A 27,296-nucleotide genomic window follows, 5' to 3' on the forward strand; every position below is an offset into this window, starting at 1 on the left:
GCACATTTCTGATCAAATGTGTGTCGGCCCATCTACCAGGCTTCAAAGTGGCTTCCACAGATGGGTCCCTAACACTAACAGAACTGCCTCTCTCGGACTTAAATAGATTACGATCATTTTATTGTAGAAACAAATGACTCTTTACCTGAGCTCATGCCAAAGTTGTCATGCTATCCATGATATGAATTTCTCTTCTGCAGAGAAGGACATAACAGGTGCATAGAGGAAAGGAGACAATGTCCTGGATGACACATTATACACTGAACAAAAATATAAGTGCAACATTTTGCTCCTATTTTGCATGAGCTGAACCCAAAGATCTGAAACATTTCTACATACACAAAATACCCATTACTCTCAAATATTGTTCACAAATCTGTCTAAATCTGTGTTATTGAGCACTTCTCCTTTGCTGAGATAATCCCTCCCACCTCACAGGTGTGGCATATCAAGGTGCTGATTAGACAGCATGAATATTGCACAAGTGTGCCTTAGACTGCCCACAATAAAAGGCCACTCTGAAATGTGCAGTTTGATCACACAGCACAATGCCACAGATGTCGCAACGTTTGAGGGAGCGTCTAATTGGCATGCTGACTGCAGGAATGTCTACCAGAGCTGTTGCCCATAATCCATCTTCAAAGGTGTTTCCGAGAATTTGGCAGTACATCCAACCGGCCTCACAACCGCAGACCATGTATAACCACACCAGCCCAGGACCTCCACATCCAGCATGTTCACCTCTAGGGATGAGCGAACCCGAACTGTATAGTTCGGGTTCGTACCGTAATTTGGGGTGTCCGTGACACGGAACCGAACATTTTCGTAAAGGTCCGGGTTCGGGTTCGGTGTTCGTCGCTTTCTTGGCGCTTTTTGAAAGGCTGCAAAGCAGCCAATCAACAAGTGTCATACTACTTGCCCCAAGAGGCCATCACAGCCATGCCTACTATTGGCATGGCTGTGATTGGCCAGTGCAGCATGTGACCCAGCCTCTATTTAAGCTGGAGTCACGTAGCGCCGCACGTCACTCTGCTCTGAACAGTGTAGGGAGAGGTTGCAGCTGCGACTGTTAGGGCGAGATTAGGCAGTGATTAACTCCTCCAAAACACTTAAGTCAGTGATAGATCTACAGCTGTGGATCATTGAACTGCTGCTATTCAATTGCTCACTGTTTTTAGGCTGCCCAGAGCGTTTTTCAGTCACTTTTTCCTGGGGTGATCGGCGGCCATTTTGTGTCTGGTGGTGCGCCAGCACAAGCTGCCACCAAGTACATTTAACCATCAATAGTGTGTGTGTTTTTTTGGCTATATCCTACATCAGGGGCAAGCTGTTACTAAGTGCATTTAACCATCAATAATGTGGTTATTTTTTGGCTATATCCTACATCAGGGGCAAGCTGTCACCAAGTGCATTTAACCATCGATAGTGTGGTTATTTTTTGGCTATATCCTACATCAGGGGCAAGCTGTCACAAAGTGCATTTAACAATCAATAGTGTGGTTATTTTTTGGCTATATTCTACATCAGGGGCAAGCTGTCACCAAGTGCATTTAACCATCAATAGTGTGGTTATTTTTTGGCTATATCCTACATCAGGGGCAAGCTGTCACAAAGTGCTTGCTATTTTATTGAGGGGTGAAATACAATTGCCAAAATAGCAGTACCCTAATTCTGGTGTTTCAGCTGTGGCCAGCCAATTGTAATACTGTCTGCTGTCTGGCAAAGGATATATTTTTGTTCAGGGTTGAAATACAATTCCAAACTTAGCAATTTCCTAAATTAGTGGTTTCTGCTGTTTCAGAGCTACTTTAAATCTATTCATTAAAAGGGTATATTAGATTCAAGTTGCTGATAGGGTCATTCTCAATAACTTCACACACACGCTACTGTGCAATTCCAAGTCTAATTCTGTCTGTAAACGTATACCTGTCACCCAGCGCCTAAATAATAGGCCTCAAATTTATATTAATCTAAATCTGTGGTTATTGCTGAGGCTGGTCAAGTTATTTTGGGTCCGTCAAAGCACAGTTTTTGTTCTGGGTTGAAATACAATTCCCAACTTAGCAATTCTCTAAATTAGTGGTTTCTGCTGTATCAGGCCTACTTTAAATCTATCCCTAAAAGGGTATATTAGATTCAAGGTGCTGATAGGGTCATTCTCAATAACTTCACACACACGCTACTGTGCAATTCCAAGTCTAATTCTGTCTGTAAACGTATACCTGTCACCCAGCGCCTAAATAATAGGCCTCAAATTTATATTCAGCTAAATCTGTTGTTACTGCTGTGCCTTTATTAGTGTAATACGGTACCTAAATAGATAGCCAGATAGTGTTAGGTGTCTGTAAAAAAAGGCCTGAAATTGAATTCAATACATTGGGCCAAATAATATTTTTCTTATTGTGGTGAACGGTAACAATGAGGAAAACATCTAGTAAGGGACGCGGACGCGGACATGGTCGTGGTGGTGTTAGTGGACCCTCTGGTGCTGGGAGAGGACGTGGCCGTTCTGCCACAGCCACACATCCTAGTGTACCAACTACCTCAGGTCCCAGTAGCCGCCATAATTTACAGCGATATTTGGTGGGGCCCAATGCTGTTCTAAGGATGGTAAGGCCTGTGCAGGTACAGGCATTAGTTAATTGGGTGGCCGACAGTGGATCCAGCACGTTCACATTATCTCCCACCCAGTCTTCTGCAGAAAGCGCACAGATGGCGCCTGAAAACCAAGCCCATCAGTCTGTCACATCACCCCCATGCATACCAGGGAAACTGTCTGAGCCTCAAGTTATGCAGCAGTCTCTTATGCTGTTTGAAGACTCTGCCGGCAGGGTTTCCCAAGGGCATCCACCTAGCCCTTCCCCAGCGGTGGAAGACATAGAATGCACTGACGCACAACCACTTATGTTTCCTGATGATGAGGACATGGGAATACCACCTCAGCACGTCTCTGATGATGACGAAACACAGGTGCCAACTGCTACGTCTTTCTGCAGTGTGCAGACTGAACAGGAGGTCAGGGATCAAGACTGGGTGGAAGACGATGCAGGGGACGATGAGGTCCTAGACCCCACATGGAATGAAGGTCGTGCCACTGACTTTCACAGTTCGGAGGAAGAGGCAGTGGTGAGACCGAGCCAACAGCGTAGCAAAAGAGGGAGCAGTGGGCAAAAGCAGAACACCCGCCGCCATGAGACTCCGCCTGCTACTGACCGCCGCCATCTAGGACCGAGCACCCCAAAGGCAGCTTCAAGGAGTTCCCTGGCATGGCACTTCTTCAAACAATGTGCTGACGACAAGACCCGAGTGGTTTGCACGCTGTGCCATCAGAGCCTGAAGCGAGGCATTAACGTTCTGAACCTTAGCACAACCTGCATGACAAGGCATCTGCATGCAAAGCATGAACTGCAGTGGAGTAAACACCTTAAAAACAAGGAAGTCACTCAGGCTCCCCCTGTTACCTCTTCTGCTGCTGCCGCCTCGGCCTCTTCCTCCGCCTCTGGAGGAACGTTGGCACCTGCCGCCCAGCAAACAGAGGATGTACCACCAACATCACCACCTCCGTCACCAAGCATCTCAACCATGTCACACGCCAGCGTTCAGCTCTCCATCTCGCAAACATTTGAGAGAAAGCGTAAATTCCCACCTAGCCACCCTCGATCCCTGGCCCTGAATGCCAGCATTTCTGGCCTATGAAATGCTGTCATTTAGGCTGGTGGACACAGACAGCTTCAAACAGCTCATGTCGCTTGCTGTCCCACAGTATGTTGTTCCCAGCCGGCACTACTTCTCCAAGAGAGCCGTGCTTTCCCTGCACAACCAAGTATCCGATAAAATCAAGTGTGCACTGCGCAACGCCATCTGTGGCAAGGTCCACCTAACCACAGATACGTGGACCAGTAAGCACGGCCAGGGACGCTATATCTCCCTAACTGCACACTGGGTAAATGTAGTGGCGGTTGGGCCCCAGGCGAAGAGCTGTTTGGCGCACGTCCTTCCGCTGCCAAGGATCGCAGGGCAACATTCTTTGCCTCCTGTTGCCTCCTCCTCCTACTCGGCTTCCTCCTCCTCTTCTTCCACCTGCTCATCCAGTCAGCCACACACCTTCACCACTTCAGCACAGCCCGGGGTAAACGTCAGCAGGCCATTCTGAAACTCATATGTTTGGGGGACAGGCCCCACACTGCACAGGAGTTGTGGCGGGGTATATAACAACAGACCGACGAGTGGTTGCTGCCGGTGAGCCTCAAGCCCGGCCTGGTGGTGTGCGATAATGGGCGAAATCTCGTTGCAGCTCTGGGACTAGCCGGTTTGATGCACATCCCTTGCTTGGCGCATGTGCTGAATTTGGTGGTGCAGAATTTCATTCACAACTACCCGGACATGTCAGAGCTGCTGCATAAAGTGCGGGCCGTCTGTTCGCGCTTCCGGAGTTCACATCCTGCCGCTGCTCGCCTGTCTACGCTACAGAGTAACTTCGGCCTTCCCGTTCACCGCCTCATCTGCGACGTGCCCACCAGGTGGAACTCCACCTTGCACATGCTGGACAGACTGTGCGAGCAGCAGCAGGCCGCACGGGTCAGTCGCACCACGGAACAGCACCACTTCACCACCAATGACTGGGCCTCCATGCGAGACCTGTGTGCCCTGTTGCGCTGTTTCGAGTACTCCACCAACATGGCCAGTGGCCATGACGCCGTTATCAGTGTTACAATACCACTTCTATGTCTCCTTGAGAAAACACTTAGGGCGATGATGAAAGAGGAGGTGGCCCAGAAGGAGGAGGAAGAGGGGTAATTTTTAGCACTTTCAGGCCAGTCTCTTCTAAGCGACTCAGAGGGAGTTTTTTTGCAACAGCAGAGGCCAGGTACAAATGTGGCCAGCCAGGGCCCACTACTGGAGGACGAGGATGAGGAGGAGGGGGAGGAGGATGAGGATGAAGCATGGTCACAGCGGGGTGGCACCTAACGCAGCTCGGGCCCATCACTGGTGTGTGGCTGGGGGGAAACGCAGGACGATGATGATACGCCTCCCACAGAGGACAGCTTGTCCTTACCTCTGGGCAGCCTGGCACACATGAGCGTCTACATGCTGCAGTGCCTGCGCAACGACAGCAGAGTTGCCCACATTTTAACGTGTGCGGACTACTGGGTTGCCACCCTGCTGGATCCACGGTACAAAGACAATGTGCCCACCTTACTTCCTGCACTGGAGCGTGATAGGAAGATGCGCGAGTACAAGCGCACGTTGGTAGACGCGCTACTGAGAGCATTCCCAAATGTCACAGGGGAACAAGTGGAAGCCCAAGGTGAAGGCAGAGGTGGAGCAAGAGGTCGCCAAGGCAGCTGTGTCATGGCCAGATCCTCTGAGGGCAGGGTTAGCATGGCAGAGATGTGGAAAAGTTTTGTCAACACGCCACAGCTAACTGCACCACCACCTGATACGCAACGTGTCACTAACATGGTGGAACAGTACGTGTGCACACCCCTCCACGTACTGACTGATGGTTCGGCCCCATTCAACTTCTGGGTCTCTAAATTGTCCACGTGGCCAGAGCTAGCCTTTTATGCCTTGGAGGTGCTGGCCTGCCCGGCGGCCAGCGTTTTGTCTGAACGCGTATTCAGCATGGCAGGGGGCGTCATTACAGACAAACGCAGCTGCCTGTCTATAGCCAATGTGGACAAGCTGACGTTCATAAAAATGAACCAGGCATGGATCCCACAGGACCTGTCCATCCCTTGTGCAGATTAGACATTAACTACCTCCCCTTAACCATATATTATTGTACTCCAGGGCACTTCCTCATTCAATCCTATTTTTATTTTCATTTTACCATTATATTGCGGGGCAACCCAAAGTTGAATAAACCTTTCCTCTGTCTGGGTGCCGGGGCCTAAATATATGACAATGGACTGTTCCAATTTTGGGTGACGTGAAGCATGATTCTCTGTTATGACATGAAGACTGATTCTCTGCGGACATGAAGCCAGATTCTCTGTTATGGGACCTCTCTCCTCTGCCTGGGTGCCTGGGCCTAAATATCTGACAATGGACTGTTCCAGTGTTGGGTGACGTGAAGCATGATTCTCTGCTATGACATGAAGACTGATTCTCTACTGACATGAAGCCAGATTCTCTGTTACGGGACCTATCTCCTCTGCCTGGGTGACTGGGCCTAAATATCTGACAATGGACTGTTCCAGTGGTGGATGACGTGAAGCACGATTCTCTGCTATGACATGAAGACTGATTCTCTGCTGACATGAAGCCAGATTCTCTGTTATGGGACCTCTCTCCTCTGCCTGGGTGCCGGGGCCTAAATATATGACAATGGACTGTTACAGTGGTGGGTGACGTGACGCATGATTCTCTGCTATGACATGAAGACTGATTCTCTGCTGACATGAAGCCAGATTCTCTGTTATGGGACCTCTCTCCTCTGCCTGGGTGCTGGGGCCTAAATATATGACAATGGACTGTTACAGTGGTGGGTGACGTGAAGCCTGATTCTCTACTATGACATGAAGACTGATTCTCTGCTGACATGAAGCCTGAATCTCTGTTACGGGACCTCTCTCCTCTGCCTGGGTGCCAGGGCCTAAATATCTGACAATGGACTGTTATAGTGGTGGGTGATGCAAAGCATGATTCTCTGCTATGACATGAAGACTGATTCTCTGCTGACATGAAGCCATATTCTCTGTTATGGGACCTGTCTCCTCTGCCTGGGTACCTGGCCCTAAATATCTGACAATGGACTGTTCCAGTGTTGGGTGACGTGAAGCATGATTCTCTGCTATAACATGAAGACTGATTCTCTGCTGACATGAAGCCAGATTCTCTGTTATGGGATCTCTCTCCTCTGCCTGGGTGCCGGGGCCTAAATATATGACAATGGACTGTTCCAGTGGTGGGTGACGTGAAGCCAGATTCTCTGCTATGGGACCTCTCTCCAATTGATATTGGTTAATTTGTATTTATTTTATTTTTATTCATTTCCCTATCCACATTTGTTTGCAGGGGATTGACCTACATGTTGCTGCCTTTTGCAGCCCTCTAGCCCTTTCCTGGGCTGTTTTACAGCCTTTTTAGTGCCAAAAAGTTCGGGTCGCCATTGACTTCAATGGGGTTCGGGTTCGGGTTGTCTGGATCCCGAACCCGAACATTTCCGGGAAGTTCGGCCGAACTTCTCGAACCCGAACATCCAGGTGTTCGCTCAACTCTATTCCCCTCCATGATGGTCTGAGACCAGCCACCCGGACAGCTGCAGCAACATTCGGTTTGCATAACCAAAGAATTTCTGTACAAAATGTCAGAAACCGTCTCAGGGAAGCTCATCTGCATGCTTGTCATTCTCATTGGGGCCTGGACCTGACTGCAGTTCGTTGTCGTAACAGATTCGGGTGGGCAAATGCTCACATTCGATGGCGTCTGGCACGTTGGAGAAGCGTTCTGTTCATGGATGAGTCCCGGTTTTCACTGTTCAGGGCTGATGGCAGACAGCGTGTGTGGCATCTTGTGGGTGAGCGGTTTGCTGACGTCAAGCGTTGTGGATTGAGTGGCCCATGGTGGCGGTGGGGTTATGGTATGCGCAAGCGTATGTTATGGACAACGAACACAGGTGCATTTTATTCATGGCATTTTGAATGCACAGAGATACCGTGATGAGATCCTGAGGCCCATTGTTGTGCCATTCATCCATGACCATCACCTCATGTTGCAGCATGATAATGCATGGCCCCACAATTCCTGGAAGCTGAAAACATCCCAGTTCTTGCATGGCCAGCATACTCACCGGACATGTCACCCACTGAGCATGTTTGGGATGCTGTGGATCGGCGTATACGACAGCATGTTCCAGTTCCTGCCAATATTCTGCATTTTTTTGCACAGCTATTGAAGAGGAGTGGACCAACATTCCACAGGCCACAATCAACAACCTGATCAACTCTATGCGACGGAGATGTGTTGCACTGCGTGAGGCAAATGGTGGCCACACCAGATACTGACTGGTTTTCTGATCCCTTCCCCAGTAAGGCAAAACTGGGATGGATTATCTCGCTCACTAAGGCTACTTTCACACTTGCGTTAGGAGCGGATCCGTCTGGTGTCTGCACAGACGGATCCGCTCCTATAATGCAAACGCTTGCATCCGTTCAGAACGGATCCGTTTGCATAACTGTTTATTTCAGATCTGATTTTTCACTTCGGAAAACTCAGATCCGACAGTATATTCTAAACACAGAAGCGTTCCCATGGTGATGGGGACGCTTCATGTTAGAATATACTGAGAACTGTGTACACAACTGCTGCCTGGCAGATGCTGCCAGGCAGCAGGGGGCAGGCCCCCCCCCCCCCTCCTGTATTTAACTTATTGGTGGCCAGTGCGGCCCCCCCTCCCTCCCCAGTATTAAATATTACCAGTGCGGCCTCCCCCTCCCTCCCTCCCCAGTATTAAATATTACCAGTGCGGCCCCCTCCCTCTATATTTATTGGTGGCCGGCCAGTGCGGATTCCAAGTATTGTGAGCAGTGCGGCCTCCCCTCTCCCCCCCCTAATTAAAATCACCCCCCCCCCCCCCATCATTGGTGGCAGCGGAGAGTACCGATCGGAGTCCCAGTTTAAATCGCTGGGGCTCCGATCGGTTACCATGGCAACCAAGACGCTATTGCAGTCTTGGCTGCCATGGTTACTTGGCAATAAATACAAGCATTATACTTACCTGAAGAGCTGCGATGTCTGACCGGCCGGGAGCTCCTCCTACTGGTAAGTGAAAGGTCTGTGCGGCGCATTGCCTATAGCACAGACCTGTCACTTACCAGTAGGAGGAGCGCCCGGCCGGTCAGACATCGCAGCTCTTCAGGTAAGTATAATGCTTGTATTTATTGCCAAGTAACCATGGCAGCCAAGACTGCAATAGCGTCTTGGTTGCCATGGTAACCGATCGGAGCCCCAGCGATTTAAACTGGGACTCCGATCGGTACTCTCCGCTGCCACCAATGATGGGGGGGGGGGGGGTGATTTTAATTAGGGGGGGGGAGAGGGGAGGCCGCACTGCTCACAATACTTGGAATCCGCACTGGCCCGGCCACCAATAAATATAGAGGGAGGGGGCCGCACTGGTCATATTTAATACTGGGGAGGGAGGGAGGGGGAGGCCGCACTGGTAATATTTAATACTGGGGAGGGAGGGGGGGGCCGCACTGGCCACCAATAAGTTAATTACAGGAGGAGGGGGGTCTGCCCCCTGCTGCTTGGCAGCATCTGCCAGGCAGCAGGGGGCAGTCATGTACACAGTTCTCAGTATATTCTAACATGAAGCGTCCCCATCACCATGGGAACGCCTCTGTGTTAGAATATACTGTCGGATCTGAGGTTTACGATGTAACTCAAATCCGATGGTATATTCTAACATAGAGGCGTTCCCATGGTGATGGGGACGCTTCAAGTTAAAATATACCATCGGATCGGAGAAAACTCCGATCTGATGGGGACTCCTGACTTTGCATTGAAAGTCAATGGGTGACGGATCCGTTTGAAATTGCACCATATTGTGTCAACGTCAAACGGATCCGTCCCCATTGACTTGCATTGTAAGTCTGGACGGATCCGTTTGGCTCCGCACGGCCAGGCGGACACGAAAACGCTGCAAGCAGCGTTCAGGTGTCCGCCTGCTGAGCGGAGCGGAGGCCAAACGGTGCCAAACTGATGCATTCTAAGCGGATCCGCATCCACTCAGAATGCATTGGGGCTGTACGGATCCGTTCGGGGCCGCTTGTGAGAGCCTTCAAACGGAACTCACAAGCGGAGCCCCGAACGCTAGTGTGAAAGTAGCCAAACACAGATTATGACAGATTTGTGAACAATATTTAAGAGTAATGGGTCTTTTGTGTATGTAGAAAATGTTTAAGATCTTTGAGTTCAGCTCATGCAAAATGGAAGCAGAACTAAAAGTGTTGCGTTTATATTTTTGTTAAGTGTATTGTGATAAGGTGGACAGTGCGGGAAGAGGTGTATATGCAGTAAGCCAGATTGGAATAATGCACACTGACGCTATAATATGCAATGACTGGGTCAGGTGTAAGTAATAGTTAATAGTTTTTGTTCGGGACGCCAATTGCAGCGTGCGCAGGGTACAGTCTCAGGGCCCTTTAAGGTGTTGCAACTCACGTACCTGGTTAGGAATGCCAGAGTGGGGTAATGTCTCTGTGTAGTAGTAGGTATAGTGTCAACGGTGTCTCCTACCTGGGTATGGCCTCCTGGATCCTGGCTCACTTGCACTAAAATTATTGTTGCAGGTAGGAGTAATTGAGGAACTTGGTAGCAATGAATGAGATCCAGACTTGGAATATAATTCAAACTGGTCTTTACTGGATGCAGCTTTAATCCACATGAGATACAGCAATAGTCTTTGGTTCCAGCAGGTATTGGCAATGTATGGCAGGAATCTGTCTTCTGCTTCTATCATGTGCCTGGAGCTCTCTTGCAAGATAAGTCGTCTGCTTATGGCTCTAAAATGTGGCAGGAATCTATATCTTCTGCACTATCTTCTGCTGTGTTGGGGACTGACAAGCTGAGGAGGAATTTAGTTTCTCCTGGTCTCTGGACGGTACTCACAGTTGGCTCACAGGGTATGGTTCTTCCTGGAGTTCTGGAGGTGGCTGCTTGCTTGTCACCAGCTGAAGCTGACGGGCTCAGGCTGGGAATGATCTTTGGTCTTAGCCGAGACAAGATCCTGGGTTGGGATCCCTAGAACTGGGAGCTCCTACCAGCACAGCCTTCCCCTAGCTGGGATGGCTGGCACACTAACTCTAACTTCCTTTCCTCTCCATGAGGCAGGACGTGGGCGAGCCCACTCTGCTCAAAGAGGGGAGAGCTAAACTGGAATGTACTATTCCAGTCTAGAAACACTAAACTGAACTAAGTTCCTGGTAACACATTGCTGCCACCTACTGTGAACATGAAAATGACAGCAAATACATTTAACAAGGGTTTCGATGCACATTTGTGAGGATGTGATGTTAAGTTACACAGGATGACAATGCAGATACACTTAACAGGTTGTAGCGGGGTAAAAGAGTTTTGTAACATAACTCTGGGATGTTACATATATCCTACTCAGATACCTCAGCTGGGTGGGATAGCTAAAGCCTGGGATGTAATAGTCTCAGCAGCATGTAGGTTGTTGAGACAAGGTTCCTGTTGGTGTAGTCTGGGTCTGATTTTTTGGGGGTTTGGCAGATAGGATTGGAAGTGGGATAAGCTAATCCACACCCTTCCAGCATGGGTGTTCCCTTGAACCAGAGAGGATTGCAGGTGAGGTCTGTGATACTCAGACTGGGATAAAGATACTCCCAGGGTGTCAGTTAGGGGGAGTGTGCAAACAGAGGCCTGGTGAGGCTCTGTGAGTGTGGTCTCAGCTGGGCATGGCTGAGAGATAGTCTGGACTGATCGTGCTACAGCCTGGGGGCTGGTGGACTACTGGCTGAGAAAGCCGCATCAGAGAGAGAGAGTGTGTGAACCACGCTCTTTATAGGTGAGTCAGGGAATTATGTTATATGCTTATGTAGATCCCAGATGGGCAGGTTTTCAATTTGTACCGTGTTTGTTGGTGCTGGTGTCAAAATAAATGCACTGTTTGGACAATCAACACGGTTGTCAGCGAGAATTCTGTGACGGAGACCCCGGAGATAGAGCTAAACCCTCACAATTGGTGGAGGATGTGTGCAGCGTCCATGCTGAAAGGATACCACAGAACGTAAAAGGTGTTGCTAGGGGTAACGGCAAGAGTAGGTGCTGCTGAATACTGCTGTGCTGCAAGCAAAAGCTGTGTGGATTTAAAGGGCCAGCAGCCCTGTGAAATAAACTGTGTTGTCTATGTAGTGTCCCACTAGGTAAAGGTGGGCACTGCACAGGTTAATGTGTTTCATTGCATTGAATGTCATGTGCATGTTTTCCCCTGTGTTAGCTGGGTGTCAGGCCTGTCAGGGTGTAATTTAGCCTCCCAGACGTTAGAGGGAGCTAGAGAGCCCTAGATACATATAGGAAGGCCCAGACAGGAGAGAGTTAGTTCATTCCAGGGGACTAGAGGAGTCACTTCGTCCACCTGAAGCTCCTGAGGCTAGGATTAGCTCAGTAGAGACACCCCTGAGTCCTGAGTCGCAGGACCCAACCTCCTGGGAGAAACCCACAGTCAATCAACAGCCAAGTGAGGAAACTTCAGGGTAAGCTAAGTAACCCTGATGGGCAGATGCAAATAGAAAGGAAAGCAAGAATCTAATACCTGAGGAAGATAGTAACCAAGGATTTTAGCCACCCTTTAGGCATCCGGGCCTTGGGATATAAAGCCAGAGCAGGAGTTCTAGAAAGGACAGTGTACATTGATTCTGAGGAAAGGTACAACCTGCTGCTGAGTGCTTGTGAATTTACCCTCTGCGTATCTTGCATAAATATTGCCTGCCATTCTGTGAATAAGCCTACTTGTGGACTGTGATTGAAAGACTGTGTTACCACCTGCTGTACAAAGTTGAACTGTTCAGTAAAAGTACGTTTGGTTCACTATTCTACTTGTGTACCTACATCATTCCAACTACTAACCGGCGTGCCACCGTCCAAAGGCACTGGCGTCACGAATCCAACAGGGACCTTGCCCCAGGCACTCAAAATACCTGTAACATCCAGGGCACCTCATCCACCATCAGGCCTGGTCCCTATATACAGAGTGTGCCCCAGAGGAACCGTGTCTACCTCTCCTTCACTGCCACGCGCCTGCCCAGGGTTCTCCAAAATATAGTGAGTAACCCTCGATTGCCCATAACCGTGACCTCACTTCGCTATACCCTGCAGGTCTGGCGTGTTGCATAAATTGGCGTCACGAACAGGATCCGAACATTCCTGCGCCATTGCGGATACAAGAACTGTGTGCTGTTTATTGCCTTAAAGTGACAAGCCCTAATTGTTTTATTGCAAATTGCTGGGCCAAAGTGAACTGTGATAATTGCGGTGTGAAGATTTTGTTATCTGGACTGTTTGCTGCCGATTTAAGTCACCGCTTGCTGTCAGTGAATAGACAGCCATATTGCCCACTTAACCTGATCGGATTACAAGTGTGCCTCGTGGAGCTGTTTGGCGCGAAAAAGAATCAGGCGGAGCTATCGCCCAGCCAACGAGGAAGAAGAACGCCGCCTACCTGAGTCCCGGAGCTACGAGAGGCCGCGCCCACCTGCTGACGCGGTACGCAGGACGTCCGACACCCGTAGCTGCGCATCTCGTGAGACCTGGAGCGAGAACCACCGGAGTAAGTACCGACTTCAAAAACTTTTGCCGGCTTCTCCGCTTACCTTACCGGGAGCTTCCCAACCCCTGTCAGGGCACCGGAGGGACCCCCGCTAGTCACCAACGACTTGTCTGAAAAAAAAAGTTAAAGTTACTGCCATTGCCGCTCCGGTCCGCTCCGCTACATTTAAAGGGCCATATCCACCTAGCAACGCCATGTCCGCAGCTGAGGAAATCAGACAGGAAGCCCCAGTCGTGCCTGCCGAAGCACCCGCAGCCGACTCTAGGGCCCCTGCCGCCGCGGCACCGCCCAGCCTGATGCCGCTAACCATGCCGTACTATTTCGGGGCCCCCTGGTTCCCACGTTATTCAGGGGAAGTCCACAAGTTAAAAGACTTCAGGGAGCAGATACTAGCCTTGTTCCGGCTTTATCCCATAAATGCTGAGCAGCAAATGGAGATCCTCTTAGCTCAGTTAGAAGGGGCCGCCCGCAGGGAAGTAATGTCATGGCCCCGTTCTGAGAAAAATAGCCTGGAACAGATCTTTGAACGTTTGGGCAACACATTTGAAGCCAGAACGGTGTCAGAAGTTAAAATGCGTTTCTTCAGAAGAAAGCAGCAGCCTGGAGAGTCGCTCCGTGATTTTGCCCTGTCCTTACAGGAGACGCTGAGAGCTGTAGTCCAAGTGGATCCTAAAGAAGCTGAGGACCAGGACCGGACTCTTAGAGAGCAATTCATTGCAGGCATAAGTACTGAGCATTTAAAGGGCCAGCTACGGATGTTGTCAGCTCAACACCCTCACTGTACATTCTTGGATTTTAAAGAATTGGCCATCAGCATACTAGGCCAGAATCCTGCTCCAGGGCCAGCAACCTTCCCTGAACCCCAGGCTTGTCAGCCAAAGACTGTTAATGTGGGGTCTGCAGGAGTCTGTCAAGCCACCCAAGCTCCGGTCACGGATGTGGTGGCCGCATTAATGGAGCAGGTGAACCATCTTACTCTAAGCTTAGAGAAGGTGTGCAAGAAAATAGAGGAGTGGGAGAGACCATTGTTACTAGAAGATGAAGGTCCTTTTCCTCCAAGGCTCCCACCTGCATATGGAGATGTATATCCAAAAGAGCCTAATGGGCGACCGAAGTACCGGCCCAGAAGCAGGAAACAGCCTGTCTGCCACCACTGCAAGAAATATGGACATACTGAATCAATGTGCTGGCAGTTACAACGGGCAACCCCTGAGGCAGAGGACCGCCCCTCGGGAGGTAGAACAGTAGGTCCAAAGGATCCAAGCTGGATGCCTAAGTATGTAGGATCCCGTCCGAAAATTAATATATGTATCAACGGGATACCCTTTGAAGCCCTGTTGGACACTGGGTCACAGGTCACCACCATTCAACGGCCCGCCTTTGACAAGTTCTGGGATCCAAGTCTCCTCACCCAGCCACCAGAGTCCTGGCTGGATATCATCGCTAGCAACGGTAAGCCAGTGAAAGTGCATGGGTATTGGGAACCTACTCTTCTGGTGGGAGAAGCTACCCTGCCACAGCAAGGCATGATTGTGGTACAAGCCGGAGGTAAAGGAGGACACCCTGTGATCTTAGGGACTAATGTTCTTAAAAAATTGTTACTCCGAAGTGCTTGAAGCATTGAATCAAACCATATCGTCTGCCTCACCTGCTTCCAGAAGAGTTATTCAGAAAACTATTAGCGTGCTGTGCGCTCAACAAAGGTTCGCCAACAAGAAAGGAGAAATTTGCACTGTCCGGATCCGGGATAACCAGCCGGTGATTTTGCCTCCAAATTCCCAGATCATCCTGTGGTGCCGTGCTGTATTAGGGATCCAGGGCCAGGACTATCAAGCCCTAGTGGAACCTATTCCTATTAAGGATCATCCTTTCGTACGGACAGCCAAGAGCCTGGTGACCGTGTCTCAAGGTAAAGTGCCTGTTCGTTTAATTAACTTTGGTTATCATCCCGTTACTCTCCTTAAGCATTGCCCCGTTGCTCAGCTTTTCCAAGTGTCTTTCCAGGATGTGATCCGTCTGCCTGCCACGGAGGCGTTCCAGACCACACAGAGCAGCAGCACCCCAACGGCATCCTGGTGGGAAGAACTACATGTGGGGAACGAATCCACCCCAAAGAAGCAAATAGAGGGAGTCCTGAAGCTGGTGAAGGAGCACCACCAGGCTTTCAGCAAACACTCCACAGACTATGAAGAGGTCAGTGTGATCACACACCATACCCACTGGCTCTCACCCTCCTATTAAGGAGAGGCACAGACCCATACCACCTACTACCTATCAGTCTGTGAAAGAGATGATACAAGAGATGAAAGACTCTAATATAATCCGAGACAGCCATAGTCCCTGGGCTGCGCCCCTAGTACTTGTTCGAAAAAAAGATGGCAGCATAAGGTTCTGCGTGGATTACAGGAAAATTAATCAAATCACCCACAAAGATGCATATCCATTGCCACGCATTGAGGAGTCCTTGACTGCCCTGGGGTCATCAGCCTATTTCTCCACCTTGGACTTAACCAGTGGGTACTGGCAGGTACCCATGGCCCCAGAAGATCGAGAAAAGACTGCTTTCACTACACCTATGGGCCTGTTTGAATTCAATTATATGCCATTTGGACTGTGTAATGTTCCAGGAACGTTCCAGAGGCTGATGGAACGTTGTTTAGCCCATAGGAATTTTGAGACGGTACTATTATACCTGGATGACGTCATTATATATTCCAAGACGTATGAGGACCATCTAAAGCAACTGGGTGAGGTGTTTCAAGTTCTTTCTAAATATGGCCTCAAAATCAAACCATCCAAGTGCCACCTGCTGAAACCAGCCGTCAAATATCTCGGGCACGTTGTCAGTGCCGAAGGAGTACAGCCTGATCCTGATAAACTTGCTGCTGTCCGTAACTGGCCTACTCCTACGACCGTGAAAGAGGTGAGAAGCTTTCTCAGTTTTGCAGGGTATTATAGGCGTTTCATCCCGCATTGCGCACAAATTGCGGATCCCATCCAGGAACTCTTGAGGGGGCATCCAAAGAAGAGCCCAAAGACTCCTATTCCTGTTGAGTGGAATGAAGAGCGGGAAATTGCCTTCCAACTCCTAAAGAAGAAGTTGACTGAACCCCCTGTTCTGGGTTACCCAGATTATCAGAAGCCATTCCACCTCTACACAGATGCCAGTAAAATGGGCCTGGGGGCCGTGTTGGCTCAAGTGCAAGATAACAAAGAAAGGGTGATTGCCTACGCCAGCAGATCCCTGAAGGGAGCTGAGAAGAACGACCAGAATTACAGTTCTTTCAAGCTGGAGTTTCTTGCCTTAGTGTGGGCTGTGACCGAAAAGTTTAAGGACTATCTCGCTGCCACACCGTTTGTTGCCTTCACAGATAATAATCCCCTGGAGCATCTGAATACAGCCAAATTAGGGGCACTGGAGCAAAGATGGGCCTCCCGCCTGGCCAACTATGATTCTCAGTTTTGCAGGGTATTATAGGCGTTTCATCCCGCATTTCGCACAAATTGCGGATCCCATCCAGGAACTCTTGAGGGGGCATCCAAAGAAGAGCCCAAAGACTCCTATTCCTGTTGAGTGGAATGAAGAGCGGGAAATTGCCTTCCAACTCCTAAAGAAGAAGTTGACTGAACCCCCTGTTCTGGGTTACCCAGATTATCAGAAGCCATTCCACCTCTACACAGATGCCAGTAAAATGGGCCTGGGGGCCGTGTTGGCTCAAGTGCAAGATAACAAAGAAAGGGTGATTGCCTACGCCAGCAGATCCCTGAAGGGAGCTGAGAAGAACGACCAGAATTACAGTTCTTTCAAGCTGGAGTTTCTTGCCTTAGTGTGGGCTGTGACCGAAAAGTTTAAGGACTATCTCGCTGCCACACCGTTTGTTGCCTTCACAGATAATAATCCCCTGGCGCATCTGAATACAGCCAAATTAGGGGCACTGGAGCAAAGATGGGCCTCCCGCCTGGCCAACTATGATTTTACGGTGAAGTACCGGGCAGGCCGCTCCAATGATAACACTGATGCTCTGTCATGACTCCCCACTACAGAAGCCCCAGATGAACCGAAAGATGCCTGGGAAGAGGTGGAGATGCCAGCGTTCTATAATAAATTTACCCAGCAGGATAATATACGTACTGAAGATTCCCCTGCTGCTGATACTTCCTCATCAGATGGTCCTGAGTCCAGAGGCGATCAAGAAAGATGGATTAAGCTCCAGTCCGAAAGTAGAGTCCTCGGTGAACTGCTTGACTTCCTTACCAGTGGAAAAATCCCTGAGAGGATCCGCAGGAAGAGTGCAGACCCAGAGCTAGTGAGACTGTGGAGACATCGCCACCAACTATTCCTTCAAAAGGACCTGTTGCTCAGAAGGAGTCTGGATCCAGTGTCCTATGATAGAGTGTATCAAATTCTCCTGCCACGTCGGGATGCCAGCCTGGTGCTGGATATGTACCACAACCAGTCCGGACACTTCGGTGTGCAAAAGACTGAGGCCACCATTCGCAGAAGATTCTATTGGATCGGGATGAGAGAAGATATTGAGAAATGGTGCAGAGAATGCACTGCCTGTGCTGTGGGGCGGACTGAATGCCATGACCAGAGGGCGCCTCTCCATCCTATTGTAAGTAAGGCTCCTTTAGAACTTGTTGCCATTGATCATGTAAAGTTAGAGCCGAGTCGCTCAGGGTATACATATGCCATGACTATAATTGATCACTTCACTAAGTTTGTCGTAGCAGTGCCTGTGAAAGACCTGACAGCCAAGACCACAGCGGAGGCATTCTGGAAGCATTTCCTGCTGCCCTACGGCTGCCCAGAAAGGATCCTCACCGATCAAGGGTCTGCGTTTGAGTCACAGCTGTTTCATGAGATGTGCCTGCTACACAACTGCCAGAAGGTCCGGACCACCGCTTATCATCCGCAAGGTAACGGACTCTGTGAGAAAATGAATAAGACTCTCATTGAAATGCTGAGAGCAGTACCCCCTGAGACGAGGGGAGATTGGCCTACTCTGTTGCCGCAGCTTATGTACACTTACAACAACACCATCCATTGTTCCACCGCTTACACCCCGTTCTATTTGATGTTCGGCCAACAAGGGAGATTGCCTGCGGACCACTCCCTAGGGGTACAGGTGCCGGATGAGATCAACCCCCTGCCCAAGACTGATTGGGTAGTGGAGCACCAAAGGCGTCTTCTTAATGCTAAGGAGATTGTCCAGGAACGGATGGAGATTGTTCGAGAAAGGCAGCAGAAGGACTATGACCAGACTGCTCATGCGGGACCCCTGGCTCTGGGAGACCAGGTATGGTTGAAAAACAACCACCGGACCAGCAAGTTGGACAGCAAATGGGAAAGGATTCCCTACCTTATTACTGCCATAAGCAATGCTGCGGCCCACATTTACCAGGTCTCCAGGGAAGGAAAAGGTCCCCAAGTTGTTCACAGGAACCGCCTCAAGCCCTGTATAGAAGGAGAACCAGCGGCAGAGGAGATAGAGCCTGAGCCTACTGAGGAAGAGTCGCCGGCTCCACCTATGGACCCTATGCAGGCTGTGGAGAACTTAATCCATGATAAAGAACCGCTCCACTGGGCCCTCACGCCTTGGTTGAATTTATTGGTTCCTGCTCCTGTTCCTGTTAGCCCTCAGCCTCCTGAAGAAGCTCCAGAGGCAGTGGGCTCCTCTGACCTTCCTGAATCCGGGCAGGAAGAATCCCTGCCAGTAAGGAGGTCTACCCATTCTACCAGGGGGCATCGACCGGTGAGGTTTGTGGACTACATTATGGGCCCAGGTAGCCCCTCACGGGAAACCCCTGTTTAACCATTGCAAGCCTGGGTATGGACTCATGTGATCCTTTGAGCCTCCAAGGACTTATGTTTATTTACATTTCTTCTACTGTTCTATTATGGACAATTTGCACTTAAAGTATTATAATGGACTATCCTGGTATTTATTGATACGCTGTGCCAGGTCAGCGCCCCTGTTCCCTCACATTATCCTGAGAGAAGAGAACGACGCCCCTTGTCACCACTCCTTTCAGTGATCCTGTTGCCCACTGTTATATTGTTAATGTGGTGAATACTGTATGTGCATGTTCTCATCTGTCTTTCAGGTTGCCGCTTCCAGATGGGCGGACCCTCCATGTTGCGCCGAGGACGGGCAACGTTATAGCGTGGGGGTATGTAGTGTCCCACTAGGTAAAGGTGGGCACTGCACAGGTTAATGTGTTTCATTGCATTGAATGTCATGTGCATGTTTTCCCCTGTGTTAGCTGGGTGTCAGGCCTGTCAGGGTGTAATTTAGCCTCCCAGACGTTAGAGGGAGCTAGAGAGCCCTAGATACATATAGGAAGGCCCAGACAGGAGAGAGTTAGTTCATTCCAGGGGACTAGAGGAGTCACTTCGTCCACCTGAAGCTCCTGAGGCTAGGATTAGCTCAGTAGAGACATCCCAGTCGCAGGACCCAACCTCCTGGGAGAAACCCACAGTCAATCAACAGCCAAGTGAGGAAACTTCAGGGTAAGCTAAGTAACCCTGATGGGCAGATGCAAATAGAAAGGAAAGCAAGAATCTAATACCTGAGGAAGATAGTAACCAAGGATTTAAGCCATCCTTTAGGCATCCGGGCCTTGGGATATAAAGCCAGAGCAGGAGTTCTAGAAAGGACAGTGTACATTGATTCTGAGGAAAGGTACAACCTGCTGCTGAGTGCTTGTGAATTTACCCTCTGCGTATCTTGCATAAATATTGCCTGCCATTCTGTGAATAAGCCTACTTGTGGACTGTGATTGAAAGACTGTGTTACCACCTGCTGTACAAAGTTGAACTGTTCAGTAAAAGTACATTTGGTTCACTATTCTACTTGTGTACCTACATCATTCCAACTACTAACCGGCGTGCCACCGTCCAAAGACACTGGCGTCACGAATCCAACAGGGACCTTGCCCCAGGCACTCAAAATACCTGTAACATCCAGGGCACCTCATCCACCATCAGGCCTGGTCCCTATATACAGAGTGTGCCCCAGAGGAACCTTGTCTACCTCTCCTTCACTGCCACGCGCCTGCCCAGGGTTCTCCAAAATATAGTGAGTAACCCTTGATTGCCCATAACCGTGACCTCACTTCGCTATACCCTGCAGGTCTGGCGTGTTGCATCTACGATGCAAAAGAGACTGTGAATGCTGAAATTGTCTCTAGAGAGTGAGACACCTGGAGGCCGGGGTCTCTGTTTTAAAGTGGACTTGTTGCAGATTTTTTTTTCTGGTGCCTGGGCTGTCTGTTGCTATGGGGTGGATGGAGGATCTCACCGAGCAGCTGAGTCAGGCCATTCTGAAGTCTAACTAAAGGCACCTGAAGTGGCAGCAGGAGCATGAAAAACTCATGGAGGAGTATGAAAGACAAAGAGAACTCCTAACCCAAAGCATTTTCCATGGTAACAGCTGTGCTGAGGCTTTGAGGGTGCAATTGCAGTGGGCCCTGGAGAAAAAGCCTGCAAAGCTGAGTGTACAATTTGTAAAAGTCCAAAGTGTCGGTGATGCGGCTGGAATACCAGACGAAAAGGTGATGTGTGCTGTTGCCAAGGGCAACCGTCGGGAAGAAAAGGAGATGGAGAGTGGTGCGGCTCTGAAGAGTTGACGTGTTTAGGGCTCGAGTGTACAGAGTCCTAGAGAGGATGTGCGGAGGAGCAGTGATGCAGTTTCTAGGTGCAACCAACTACGACGGCAGGCAACTGTCCTGCAACAAAGAGAGCGCTTCTGGAGATGCCGTCAAGTCACAAAGTGTGCACCTGACTGTCCTATGGTCAGGAGTTAGGTAACCAGGAATCAAAGGCGGGAGGTTCCTAATGTCCGGGAGAAGGACGGTGACCTAGGGGAAGATGTCCCTGGCACTTCCCTCATCGCCTGGTACTGCCAAACTGTGGGTAAGACTGTTCAGTTTTTTTCTTGTGTAGAAAACAAGGTGACAGTGAGCATGGCTCTGGAAACTGTGCAGGTTGCTGACCAGTGCCCTGGGGCTTCAGAAGCCGTGAACTCTGGTGTGAACCAGCGGCAGTTGCTATCTGCCGAGCCAGGAGGTGTTGAAATACCAGGACTGGAGACTGCGCAGCAAATGATAGATGTGTGGGACAATGGTGTGGATAAGGTGCAAGGTGATTGTGCCGAGTTGGTGGAAAGGCATAATGAAAGTGGGATATCATGTGAAATATGTGATGTTGATAACATGCCTTTTCAGTTGAAGGTTATGGTCAGGGGAGAAGCGGCCCCTGGTGGTAAAAATGTAAATGATAATGAAGCTTAATTTCCTTATCTGCTATTTTTCATGAAAAACTATATGACTAGATCAAGAGATTCGAAGAATTGCATATAAGTAGTGTGGAGCGAAACACAGCTCCAACTCAGGGTTTGGTGAATGTGCAGGAAAATATGATAGGGCTAGAGGGTGTACCGCATATACCAGAGGTGGATATGCAGTCTCCACAGTGTTTTATGGTTACTAAGGAAGTATCCCAGGTGCCCCTAGAGATCAGAATTAATAATGACATTAGTGGTATATGTGACATATGTGCGGTGACCGATAGCAACTCAGAGAGTGAAGCTACCATGTGAAGGTCCTGCGAAAGTAAGGTGGTTACTAGTAGCGAACAGATGACAGTTATATCTGATGAGACGAGAGTTAAGTCAGGTGACGTCAGCCTAGTGTCTAAAGCCCATATCCACACACTTGTAGATGACCTGACAGGACAGTACAGCTGCAAACAGAAGGATGATCTCTCTCTCTCCACACTTTCCCTAGAAACGTTAGAGAAGGGACTAGCTGACTTCAAAGAGCACCTGAAGAAGGCTTCAGAAGGGTCAAAGGAGGAGACCTAGAAAGAGAATGGTGATACTCCTACATCTGCTGCAGCAGAGCCGAGTGAGGAGCAGCTGGAATCGGAGGCCCAAAAGCGGGGCGATTCCCACAAGCTTGTGCGAAAAGCTGAGAAGAAACTTGAAAAACATGGAGTTCCTGGTTCAGCGCCTGGAGAAAAAGGGTCTGACATACAAAAATTGGGAGAAAACCAAGAACAAACTTTAACGAGAATTAGATGATCTGATGGTGGACCTGGACCACCAGAAGCAAATTATGTCTAACCAAGAGAAGAAACAAGAAGTTTGACTGGCTCCTGGCTGAAGAGAAATACATCTCTGTTCGATGTGCCGAAGAAAGTGACCGAGCGGAGACTGATGCTCGGGAGAAGGAGACCAAGGCCCTCTCCTTGCCTAGAGCCCTTGTAGAAGCACTTGAGGAGCGAGGTGAATTTGAGAGGCTGAACAAGCAACTCAAAGCAGAGATAGGGGATCTCGTGAGCTCAAAGGATGACGTCGGGAAGAAGGTCTAAGCCAGAGCCTATTAAGAGTGGGTCTGGAGATGGTGGCACTGTGGTGCTGGCTGAGGCAGAGAAGATGGAAGATGCTTCTGCTGAACCAGTTGATGGGGCTGATGTGGAGGCCAAAGCCCAAAGACCCATGGTGGAGAGTAGCCGGGTCTGGAAGACGTCCCCTCCACCTACAAGGCCTTCCAAATATTCAGCAGCCTGCTGGGGAAGAAGTACGAGGAGGTGAACATTCAGTTTTTGGATGCTGGCCATTACGATGGGCTGGCTCTCCTGACTCCTGTGGGAAGAGGTGTATATCCCACTCAGATACCTCAGCTGGGTGGGATAGCTAAAGTCCGGGATGTACTAGTCTCAGCAGCATGTAGGTTGTTGAGACAAGATTCTTATTGTAGTCTGGGCCGGATTTTATTGGGATTGGTAGATAGGATTGAGAGTGATAAAAGACACTTGAGAGTTGAGAACATAGAATTATAGGTAATTTTGGTGGGAGTGTAGCTTGCCAGCTAAGACCTGTCCTAGGTTGCTAGCATAGCTTATATGTTTATACAGCTAGACCTGCAATAACCTTAATACCTAGTGATGGATGAACATCGGCTGGGCCCCATTCACTTTAATGGCAGGCGAACCTGGAAAACCTTCAGGCCATATTTGCAGCCACCAAAAACTTACTAGAATGCACCAATAGCCCCACAACATCGACAGTGACATACTAGAGGGGGATCAATGACAAAAATTCCCACAAAAAAATATGTATTTTAATCAGGGGCCATTTTTATGCGTCTTAAAGGGAAATTCTCAAAAATGTGCCCTTCTGGAGCCAAATGTTTTTTTATTTTAGGCCACAGGATTACGGGCCCTAAAAAGTATTCACCGGGCCCTAAAAAGCATTCACCTGACATAAAAGAACAAGTGAATATGTGGCTCGAGGTACATTATGCAGTCAATGGATAAATATTTTACTGTAGCCCACTGGAATACAGGCCCCAAACATTAGGCATTCAGCCTAGGCTACTTTCACACTGGCGTTTCTGGGTCCGCTTGTGCGATCCGTTTCAGGGCTCTCACAAGCGGCCCAAAACGGATCAGTTGAGCCCCAATGCATTCTGAATGGATAAGGATCCATTCAGAATGCATCAGTTTGCCTTTGTTCAGCCTCCATTTCGCTCTGGAGGTGGACACCAAAACACTGCTTGCAGCCTTTTGATGTCCGCCTGACGATGCAGAGCCAAACGGATCCGTCCTTACAATGTAAGTCAATCGGGACGGATCCATTTTCACTGACACAATATGGTGCAATTAAAAATGGATCCGCCTCCCATTGACTTTCAGTGTAAGTCAAAACGGATCTGTATGCATTATCATGAACAAAAAAACATTTTTGTTTTTTTTCATGGTAATGCAAACTGATCCGTTCTGAATGGATACAATCTTTTACATTATAGGTGCGGATCCGTCTGTGCAGATACCAGACGGATCCGCACCTAACGCAGGTGAGAAAGTAGCCTTTACAGAAAAGATCAATTGATTATGTGGCTGGAGGTATATTAGATGGTCATTGGATAATAATTTTACTGCAGGCCAGTGGAGTACAGGCCCCAAACATTAGGCATTCACCGTACAGAAAAGAACAAGTGATTATGTGGATAGAGGTATATTAGGCGGTCAGTGGATAACGATTTTACTGTAGTCCAGTACAAATTCATGTCAAATACATATGTTTAAAAGAACAAAAAATATAAAATTGGATTAAAAACATGGCTAACGAAGTCCCCCCCTCTTAAATAAACCCCAAATGAAAATAGGTGAAATTCGATAACACGTGGTGGTCATAGATGTTGAATTCCTCCAAGGCGACAACAATTAGGCATTTACCGCACAGAAAAGATCAAGTGATTATGTGGCTGGAGGTATAACAGAAGGTCAATGGATAACAATTTTACTGGAGGCCAGTGGTGTACAGGCCCCAAACATTAGGCATTCACGGGACAGAAAAGACTATTCTTTGTTCTGGGTAGTGGCGGATATGTGTGGGCTGGCATGAGGAAATTCAATTAAACGTGGTCGGCACAGGTGTTGAATTCCTCCGAGATACATGCCTCATTCATTTTTAGAAATGTAAGTTAGTCCACACTGTCGTGAGCTAGGCGAATGCACTTATCGATCACGATCCCCCCCTGCAGCGCTGAACGTGCTTTCGGACAGGACACTCGACGAGGGGAAAGCAAAAAATTCTATGGTAAATTGTGCCAGCTTTGGCCACAGGTCAAGCCTGCACACCCAGTAGGGTGTGGAGGGCTGCTGTCGATGGGTTGACTGAAAGAATGATCTCATATCCGAAGTGACCAACACATCTTCTAACCGCCCTCTTCTTGCAGGCGTGGTAGGACCTGTCTCTCTGTGAGTGGAAATTCCTCTGCCAGCACCCGCCACAGCAGAATGCAGCATCTCTCGCAGCAAGGCCTGGAAATGCTGCCTTCTGCCAGACCTCTGTGATGCTGGTAACATGTCTGCCATTTTGTGTTTGTACCGGGGGTCTAAGTACGTTAACACCCAGTACAGGTTCTTGAACTTTATGCTTTTTATACGGGGGTCCCTCTTCAAACACTCTAGCATGAAGGCCTCTATTTGCACTTTTGCACAATTGGAAGTGGTGGAACAGCATGGCTCCTGCTCACCTCCCTTGAGAATGTTGTCCTCGGTCTCCTCCCCCAGCCACGGACAACACCAGGGATCCCCGAAAAGTTTAAAGCCTGCTCTTCTTGCTCCCACCATCCTCCTCTGACTCCTCTTCAGACTCTTGCTGACTTGTTTCAGATTGAGTAGCCCCCCTGGGAATTCATTCAGCATTGCGATTTCCTCATCTTCCAGCTCCTGCTCCTCGACGACTTGATCAATGACACGCTCCAGAATGAAGGAGTAAGGTACAATGTCACTGATGGTGCTCTGGCTGCGACTTACCAGTTTGGTGATCTCATCAAATGGCTGCAGAAGTCTGCATGCATCGCACATGAGCAGCCACTGGCGCGGTGAAAAGAAACCATAAATTATTTTCAAATGGTCGATGTGACCAATCATTGTCTCTTGGTTACATGTGCTATTTTCTAGACTTGTGTAAAACGTAACATTTATTTCCTTAAATAAAATTTTTCTACCTATTACTAAAGTTTAAAATTATCAGCTGTGTCTGTGAGTTTGTTTTTCCGTCGTAATAACTTGTGCTTACACTGTTTATATCACAGTGTAGACCAGCTAGGAGGCTATCATGTGTTTCCTGCTTCGCAGGCTCCCTTACTAAATGCCATCACTGTCGTTATAAAATATACTTGCACTGCTAATATCACAGTGCACTCTGGCTAGGAGACTATAATACGTTTCCTGCTTCACAGGCCTCCCTATTACTTGCAATCACTGTGGTAGTCACTTCTCACACTCACATGCTGTCTAAAAAACACTCTTCACAATCTGCCCCCCGACATGTTTCGCCAAACACTTGGTGTCCTCAGAGGTTTCGGGCAGTCTTTGTGAAAAGAAACCAAGCTCCCCAGAACCTGTCCTGCTGCAGAGTTCCTACAGGTAGTCGTTAACAGCATGTTGATGCTGGAGCAGCCTATCAAGCATATATAAGGTGGAGTTCTAGGGCGTCAGGCTGTCACAAATCAGACATCTGACGGGCAGGTAAGATCTTCTAAAATGGTCAGAGATTTTCCTGGCCTGCCGCAAGACGTCCTGGACCCCGGGGTATTTGGCAACGAATCGCTACACAACTAAGTCCAGGACATGTTCCGTGCACGGCACATGTGTCATTTTGCCCTGCTTCAGCGCGCTCAGCAGATTGGCACCGTAGTCGCACACCACTTTACCAACTTTTAAATTGAGTGGGGTTAGCCACTGATCGGCCTGTGACCGCAGAGCTGAAAACAGTGCAGGACCGGTGTGGCTCTTGGTTTCCAGGCACAACAGCCGCAGCACAGCATGGCAATGTCTCACCTGGCACGTTGAATAGGTTCTGTGTGCCAGAGATACATTCACTTGCCGCTGAACATGGCCATATAGCTTTGGGATGCCCTTCTGGGAGAATTATTTCCTTCCGGGGACCTTCCATTGCAGTGTGCCAATGGCAACAAATTTAATCTAAAAGGCCTCCTAGTCCACCAGTTTATATGGCAGTAGTTGGCGGGCTAGCAGTTCCGACAAGCAAGCGGTCAGCCGTTGGGCAAGAGGGTTATCCAGCATCATCAACTTTTTACGTTCGAATATTTGGGCCATGGAAGCCTGCATTTTGCCAGATGAACGTGACAATGAGATGGTGGAAAGTGGAGTGGAGGACAAATAGGAGGAGAGAAGAGAAGGAAAAGAGGCAGGACATGGAGTGCCGGGAATGTAGCTTTGTCGGTCCTGATGGTGTTGCTCCCACTGGGCTCGGTGATGGGAGACAAGGTGCCTTCTTAAGGCGGTCATCCCTAGGTGAGTATTAGGCTTACCGCGACTTATAAGTTAACAGCACAGGCTGCAGATGGCAACACTATTGTCAGCAGCTGACATGTTAAAAAAAAGCCCACACTGCGGAGCCATGTGCCGGCGTCCTGGGAGAGCAAGATGTGACTGTGCGTGGCTCACTCTAGATAC

This window comes from Bufo gargarizans, chromosome 6 (genome assembly GCF_014858855.1).
Source record: "Bufo gargarizans isolate SCDJY-AF-19 chromosome 6, ASM1485885v1, whole genome shotgun sequence".
Taxonomy (NCBI): Eukaryota; Metazoa; Chordata; class Amphibia; order Anura; family Bufonidae; genus Bufo; species Bufo gargarizans.